Raw genomic sequence first — 8,449 nt, 5'->3', positions numbered from 1 at the left:
AGTCTTTATTTCAATCATTGTTTATTCAGCTACTCATTCTATTAATGTTTATTACAGTGGTTCTCAACCTGTGAGTCACGACCCCTTTGGGGGTCAAATGACCTTTTCACAGGGGTCGCCTAAGACCATCGGAAAACACATATATAATTACATATTGTTTTTGTGATTAATCACTATGCTTTCATTATGTTCAATTTGTAACAAGAAAAATACATCCTGCATATCAGATATTTGCATGATGATTCATAACAGTAGCAAAATGACAGTTATAAAGTAGCAACGAAAATAATTTTATGCTCGGGGGTCACCACCACATGAGGAGCTGTATTAAAGGGTCGCAGCATTAGGAAGGTTGAGAACCACTGGTTTATTAAATGCGATATCCATGCACGGCACAATGGGCACCTGAGTGCGGTTCCTGACGTCACGGAGCTTAGAGCCTTGTGAGCTGGTTACTGGCTCAGGCATCATCTCTTCCATGAAGCGCCTGGTACTTAAGCTGCAGGCCCACTTCTGTGCCTTTTTAATGATGTAACGGAAACCTCTGCACTAACCACTCAAACCAAGAACTTTGTTACTTACAGAGCACGGTATGCTCCTTCCCCAGAGGGCTAAGGCGGAGATCTTCATGACTGCAGAATCATTTAATTCGCTGTGGTGCCTCCATCCTGTGGGATGTCAAAAGAATGCTGATAAATGAAAAGGCCTAGACTGGGGTTTTAATATGGCAAACATGAAAGAAATTAATCATAAACAATGCTTTATGTCACAGTCTTATCTCTGGCTCATGAATAGACTGCCATTGTATTAAAGTATTTAGTTATCCATTTACTAATATAACAAACACCCTTCAATAAGCCACCCAACATGAGAACTCTGTCCCTCACCCACAGAACTAAGAGGAGCCCAAATGTTTTACTTTGATTAAAAGCTTTATCATCTGCGTGGAACTGGTTAAATCATAAACATTATTCCTTTGTCCCTCTGAGCTACTAGTAGCTATGAACTTATTTATTCACCACAATGATAAAAGCAAGATCTTTGCAAACACTCAGTACAATAGCACTGAGTAATAGTAACGCGTGTGCAATTGCTGCTCATCACCCAACTACTGGTATAGCACTTCACTGTGGAATTTAGTGGGCACAACAGCTCTAGTTATATAACAAAACTTATCACTGGCCTTCTTTAATTTAAATAGTGCTTAATCTTTAATTTTATAAATACTTTATATGCAGTAATAAAAGAAACAACCAGTAGACCAAAGACATCCCAGAATTCATATATCTGTCTATATGTGCTGCATTCTGAAATTTAAAGAAACAGGAATCCCAGATCCTCAATGATAGATTGGTCCTGACACTTGTTCATTACATATGCTACAGCTGAACTGGTGTAGCAGGGATTTTATTCCATTCTATTTGTTAAGCCCTTCATGTATCAGCTCACTGTAATAATTACCCAGGAACTACAAAAGCACAAGAATGGAATAACTGAGTATTCCTATCAACTGTCTGTGGGATCACATCTAAAGGAGCAATAGACTAGATTTCGTTTTGTGTCAGATCTCAGACATCCAGACACATGTTATTCATCATCCTGGACATGCACCGCCAGGCGTTACCAATGGTCCAAGCACATGAATCATTGTCTTCATTTATTCTTTGTCTATTGATCTATTCATTAATTTACAACTAAGTAAGATATATACATGAATCAGAAACTCAGAATAAGAGCCCTGACACCCTTAATGTTCATAAAATCATTTCCCATAGACCCTAGATTATGTTTCTTGAATGGATGTTTAAGAAACATATCAGTGTTTCAAATATGGCTGCCTGAATATAACCATTCCTATTAATCCCATGTTCATTATGGGCCATGTTTAGTCTTCTTTGATTATATTGTCTACTTATTAATAATGCATTAACCAATCCAACCCTCCCAACCAAGACAAGAACTGCACCTATTATCCATGCTGGAAGTGCATGCTCCTAAGATGACCATTGAGTTGGAGGCCATGGCAGAATGTTAAAATCAACACAGGAGTGGCCTTTCATTTACTCAGTAATTTAACATTTCTTAATTTATGGTACTAGTTGGGTATTTTCTCTTAAAACAAATGTTGAATTTGCAATTGATCCAAAAAAAGGCACTGATTTTTACTTATCAATAGCTCTGTAATCTTTAGCCAAAGGGATAACACACTTGGTCCCCTTATTATCCATTCCAAATTATATTAATTTCTTTCTTACCACATGTTTTGATAACTGGATTATGCCTCACTCTCTCCATCATTAATTATTTGATATTGACTCTTTTATAATAACATAATCATAATCCATGAACCATATAATTAGAAGAATAAGAATCTTAAATATCTATAACATCTATCTGTAGGATTTTTTCCAACATGACAATAGACGAGATTTGTATTGTGTTGGACCTCAGAGTTCCAAACACATAGCTGCCATCATCCATGACTCCTATGCCACCAGTGGTCACCTCTGATCCAGACATGCTACTCCGTTTTTAAATTCATGTCTACATGAATTTTGTTAATTAATCAGGTCACCAATAATAAAATATATACCTAAAGTCACAAACTTGAGAGTAAGATACATTCATAAAACATCTCTTATAGAATTATTACTCATGGCGATAAATCTCTTTCATTACTCGACTTCCATGTTGCATTTAGGGATTAATCAAAGCAATACTTCCTATGAACCCTATATTTATGACTGGGCCAGGGCTGTCCTTCAATAATTACATTTCACAATTTTAAAATGATACAGTGAATATTTTTTTAAAAAACATAAAACAATGACACCAAGACAAGACCTGTGACTATTACTCACATTGGTCTCCATGCTCATAATGCACAGATATAACTATGGAGCTCACGATGCTTAAATCAGCTCGAGTGAGTCCAGACTGCGGGGTACAGAGCAGAGGAAATGATTTTTAAAAGAGGGAGACACTGTCTGCACTGGTCTGTGCACCCCACCTTCCATTCAGTCAGTCATTCAGGGAGGTAGTGATTTGGGTTAACATTTTATCTTCTTGGAAGTAAATAAACAGTATCATTCTTGCCGCTGACGCAGAGCACGGACTATTATTTCACACTGTCTGTAGTATCGCCAGCCAAAGAGAAAACGCCCTGTAACCAGTTACTTCCTCAATAATGTCAGAGTATTCAATATGTCGGAGCATTTCCTGGCCAATCACATACTGTCACAATTGGACAAAGCTTTGCTCCATTCATCTTTATTTATTTATGTATTTATTGATGGATTCTTTTGTTTACCCAATTATAATAATGGAATAAAAATACACAAAGATCAAAAATTTAATAAAGCATCTTCGTGTATTCCTGACATCTGTCAATAAAACCCCCTCAAACAAAACCGAGCGAGTGATTTTTTTTTAAACTGAGACGATATCGTTTATGGTCCTGCTGTCTGCATTTCATTCATTCAGTCATATAGGTAATTTTTATATTTTCATAATGTATATATTTTTTTCTCTTAACAAAAGGACAACAGACAACACCAAGGTGGTTACTAAAGGAAAGAGGATATGGAGGTAGTAAAAGGTAAAGGGGGTCAAATATATGGTGACAGAAGACTTGACTGTGGGTGGGCGGCACAGAATGCAATATACAGATGATGTGTCATAGAACTGTACAGTCGAAACCTATATAATTTTATTGACCATTGTCACCCCAATAAATTTAGTTTTTTAAATGAGGACAGCGTCAAACTTGGAACTGATCTGGTACAATAAAACTGACTTTTATTCGTCAGTGTCTATTTATCAGTGTTATTTAAACAAAGAAGTAAAACTTTCAATTCATTGATGTCTTAATGGGCATCAATTATTATTAATATTTTTTGCCTCATCACATACGTTCTTAGTTGGACAATAATTAACCCTTTTCCTTTTCTTTCTTTATTTTTATTTATTTAATCATTCAATCATTGATCTGTTAATAATAATAAATCTAAATCTAGGAATCCAGAATAAGAACATGATCTTCATATATTTCTGTTGATAGGACTCTTAACAGAGGGAATACACTAATTATATTTTGTGTTAAGCCTCAGAATTCCAGACTCATCTGATTCATTATTCATAACTCATATGAGCCAGTCGTCAGCAGTGGTCCATATGAGGCCACCTTTCTTCCTAAATTTGTATCAATTAAATCATTAATTCATTGAGAGTAATAAAATACACATGATTCACAAAAATGCAAGAACAAAATCCCTGAATAACCCTAAAATCTATTTATAGAAATCTTTCCCAATACAGTATATCTTTTGCATTAAGCAACTTTAATGTTGAACATTATCAATTAATCAGCATAATGTGTCATTATATTACTCAATGGGCCATAGATAACATTTTGTTATATTTAATACTTTTTAATAATAGTGGGAATTTGATTAAGGTTATTACCTTAAACAAATGACCAAAACCATGACAAGAACCTCGATGACTACTCACCTTGTCTCTCTGAAAACAGAAGGGACATCTTATTTTGATCATGGAAGAAGGCTTAAGTCAGCTGGGTGCTTTGTTTCTACAGAGTATCAAGCAGAACAGATGATAAAAAGATTGAGACATTGTCTCCATTGATCTATAATTTCCATAATTACTTTGGTATTTATTCATTCATGGTAAAATTTATTTTTATCTTTATAAAATAAACTTCCCATATTTATCACTGAGTTAGAGTTGCCCTCTTAAATATCTTTTGCACTTTCTAATGAATAATTTAAAAAAACACATTGGAACCAAGAAAAAAACTTGAACTAGTACCCACATTAATCTCTGTCCTCCTACTAGAGGCAACTAGAAAGCTGGTGACCATGGATAATGCATAAATCAGCTCAAGAGTGTCTGAGGAGGACAGAGCAGATAAAAAATAAAATTAAACTAACTGTCATTGATACTTGCTTTCCACACATTTCATTAACTCAGTACTTAGGTATGTATTAATTTTTATTAATATACATTCTTTATCTTAAGAAAAGTAAAAACTCAATCTTGAGATTGACCCAGAAGAATAAAATAGACTTCCTTATCAGTATCTATATAATCCTTAGTCACTGAGGTGACCGATTGAGCCATTAATTTCTTAATGGGAATCAATGTTTTCAATGGCATTATTACCTTTTACCTCACTACAAAACCTTCATAATTGAACAATACTTCACCTCATTCTTTATGTTTATTTAATAGTTTTATCACTATTCCATTAATAAATACACATCTGTCTCTGTGAAATCAATACACTAATAGGATCTCTATATTCCTGACATCTCTCTATAGAAACCATTTCAACAGAAGAAACAGACTATGTTCTAGATCCCAGAGTCTCAGACATGTATCTTCATTGTCATGACTCCTACACCACCAAGAATCATTATTGATCCATGATTTGGTCTATTTTTCATCATCTGTTACTACATTTGTATCGATAAAATGATTACTTCATTCATAATAATAAAAACAATTCATGGATTATTAAAAGTTAAGAATGAGATCATTTTACACAATCATTTCCCACATAGACTATACTTCATTCATTAATGGGCCCCAATCTTGCACATTATCAATTAATCAACATAAAGTTTCATGTCATACTTAACAATGAGACATGGCTAACTTGTTATGAATTGAATGCCTTTAAGTGATACTGTAAGTATCCTTAAACAAACGACCCACTCCATGATAACAACATGACCGTTAGGTACCTTGACCCCCTCTCAGACACAGAGGGAACATGACAGACAGCAGAAGCCGAAATCAGTTCCATTTGGGAGACAAATGGCCAAAGAAACATGATAAAAATGTTGAGACTTTCTCTCCGTGGATTCAGAGTTTCCACTATTTATTTGGATAGTTATTTAAGCATGTATTAATGTATGGTCATATTTATTTATTTTTCTCTCAACAAATCAAATGTCAAAGTTGAAACTGACTCCATCGGTAACCAACTACTATTTATCCCTGTTTTTCATACTTACTCAACGACATATACACTGGGTGGCATTATTTTCCATCCCGCTATATATTTTTGACAATGATACGGGTTTCACCCTTTTCATATGTATTGACTATATATTTGTTGGTTTACGTTGCCATTTCTAATGAAATTTTTAAATATTCATGTATACAAAGACCAAGAGCATGACCCTTTCTATACCTAGCCTCTCCCTATGGGATCACCTCAAATGGCGGGAAAAGGACTCCTACGCACGCTCATCATCATCAATTATCTAGGGTATAGCCTCATTGTCTTCATTCATGTCTATACTATACATTTTTATTGAAGAAATCATCAATTGACTACGAATAATAAAATAAATACCTCAAGGAGTCACAAAAACTTGAAACAAGAGTCTTAAAAATCTCCAACATGTGTCTTTAAATTACTTTCCATAAACAATATATGTTTCATTAATGACCTCAAAGGTTAATTAATTTCCTACAAAGGTTAACGTAATACTTCATATTAGCAACATTATTCTTTTTTTAGCATGTTTGGCGATCAGAGATCTTATTTCAGACTTTAATAATGTGGTGAAAACCTTTTTTAAAAAAACAACAAAACCAAGAAAAGAACTATGGTACATTGCGCTTCATGATTTTAATGCATAGATTCAACTTCAAAGCTTATGATCATGGCTGCATGCTTAACTCACCCACATGCAATGATTTTAAGGAGTACAAGAGAAAACAATAATTTATAAAGTTGAGATATTTATTCACTAATTTTAGAATGTCACCTTTTTATTAGTCAGCTATTTAGTCATTAAGTAATGAATTGAGATAATGTATAAGTAAATAAACAATATCAACGTTGCAATGGACAGATAATATGAATATTGACTATTACTTATCAATAATTATATCATACTTAGTCAAAGAATAACACTTTGTACCTATATACTAATAGATATTTGTTTCCAATACATTTATTAATAGCTTTTTATCTAAACACATATTTTTAAAATTGGACAAAGTTTCACCATCTTCCTATTTCTATTTATAGGGTATCCCCCCAAAAACTGTATACACGTACTTTGAATAATTATAAAGGCAGTGTTTTTAGAAATATGTACAATTTTCAAAATTGAGCTATCAGCTATTAAAGTGTGTATACATTTTGGGGGGACACCCTGTATTTATTTATTTATTACTTCTTTGAATGCCCCCTGCCCTCTGAGATTCGTCAGTCTGTTCCATCTTTCCATGTCACTGGTTCTGTTTTACTGGTCAGTTTATTTTGCTCATTAGATTTCACATATAAGTGATTTCCTGTGGTATTGTCTTTCTCTGATTCACTTATTTTGCTTAGCATAATAATCTCCAGGTCACTCCACGCCATCTCGAAGGGTAATAGATCCTTCATTTCTACAGCTGCATAGCATTCCATTGTGTAAATGTAGCATGGGTTATTTATCCACTCATCTACTGATGGGCACTGGGCTGTTTCCAGATCTCAGCTATTGTAAATAACACTGCTATGCACATAGGGATGCACATATTCTGTAATTACATTTAATATGTGGAATAATACAGTGAATACCATAAAACAAGCCATTCAATCTAAAATATTGAGATTACTTACGTGGGTCTCCATGCTCCTACAACATAGATGCACCCAGAACATTCAGGACCAGGGGAGATGCCTAAGTCAGGTCGCGTGCGTCCGTTCTGAGGCATAAGAGCAAAGCAGATAACAGAATGAGGCATGCTTTGCAGGAAGAGAAAGACCGCACTGCTTCTGAGGCGGACCTCAGCGTCTCAGACATGCATTACTGGTCATGGTGACTCAGAACGCCGGCAGGTATCATCATTGATCCAGAAGACCATGTTGTCTTCATTCATTTCTATGTTGTTTATTGATTAATTCATGAATTCACTCATTATAACTTAAAAGCCAACAAGGCCTTAGAATGTAACTAGACATTCTTAGAATTTGGAATCATTCTCACAACAAGATATCATTGTTGATTATTCGGTTTTGCACACATGAATTAATCAAAAAACTATTAATGTTGCAATTATTCACAACGAACACCAGAAAAGACAAGAACTTTCATTATTACTCACGTTGGTCTCCATGCTCCAAAAACAGAGGTGCAATCCTATGGCTCATGGTGAAGGAAGAACCCCTAAAGCAACTCGAATTTGTCCATTCTAAGGGATAAAAGGCTGAACAGATGATAAAAAAAAAAAGTGAGAAAATCTCCCCATTGATTGTTGCTCTTCACCTTTGAGTTCGCAAGGCACTTAGGCAGTCACTAATTTGGTATAAATTCTTTTCTCTCTTAAGAAAACAAACAACGTTGATCTTGCCCCTGACCTAGCATCTGAACACTGTCTGTGAATCATACTATTCAAGTCATCCTTAGCCATGCAGGTAGCAGTT

General features: G+C 34.7%; 2 long non-coding RNA genes across 3 annotated transcripts; both read right to left on the bottom strand.

The window, feature by feature from the left end:
* Nucleotides 1–580: 580 nt before the first annotated feature.
* Nucleotides 581–6,125, bottom strand: LOC107183562. Of its 2 annotated transcripts, none has more exons than XR_001514350.1 (4): nucleotides 5,766–6,125; nucleotides 4,513–4,588; nucleotides 2,862–2,937; nucleotides 581–668 (listed from the first exon to the last, which is right to left on the bottom strand). It is a non-coding gene; the product is annotated as an uncharacterized LOC107183562 (long non-coding RNA). The 2 variants fall into 2 exon arrangements; XR_001514351.1 differs by lacking the exon at nucleotides 5,766–6,125 and adding an exon at nucleotides 4,832–4,911.
* A 520-nt stretch (nucleotides 6,126–6,645) lies between these two features.
* On the bottom strand, nucleotides 6,646–8,226 carry LOC107183561. The gene is made up of 3 exons (XR_001514349.1): nucleotides 8,131–8,226; nucleotides 7,646–7,731; nucleotides 6,646–6,706 (listed from the first exon to the last, which is right to left on the bottom strand). It is a non-coding gene; the product is annotated as an uncharacterized LOC107183561 (long non-coding RNA).
* Between the last annotated feature and the right edge of the window lie 223 nt (nucleotides 8,227–8,449).

This window comes from Myotis davidii, unplaced genomic scaffold (assembly GCF_000327345.1).
Source record: "Myotis davidii unplaced genomic scaffold, ASM32734v1 scaffold60, whole genome shotgun sequence".
NCBI classification, from domain to species: domain Eukaryota; kingdom Metazoa; phylum Chordata; class Mammalia; order Chiroptera; family Vespertilionidae; genus Myotis; species Myotis davidii.
This window is presented reverse-complemented; position numbering and strand designations above follow the sequence as displayed.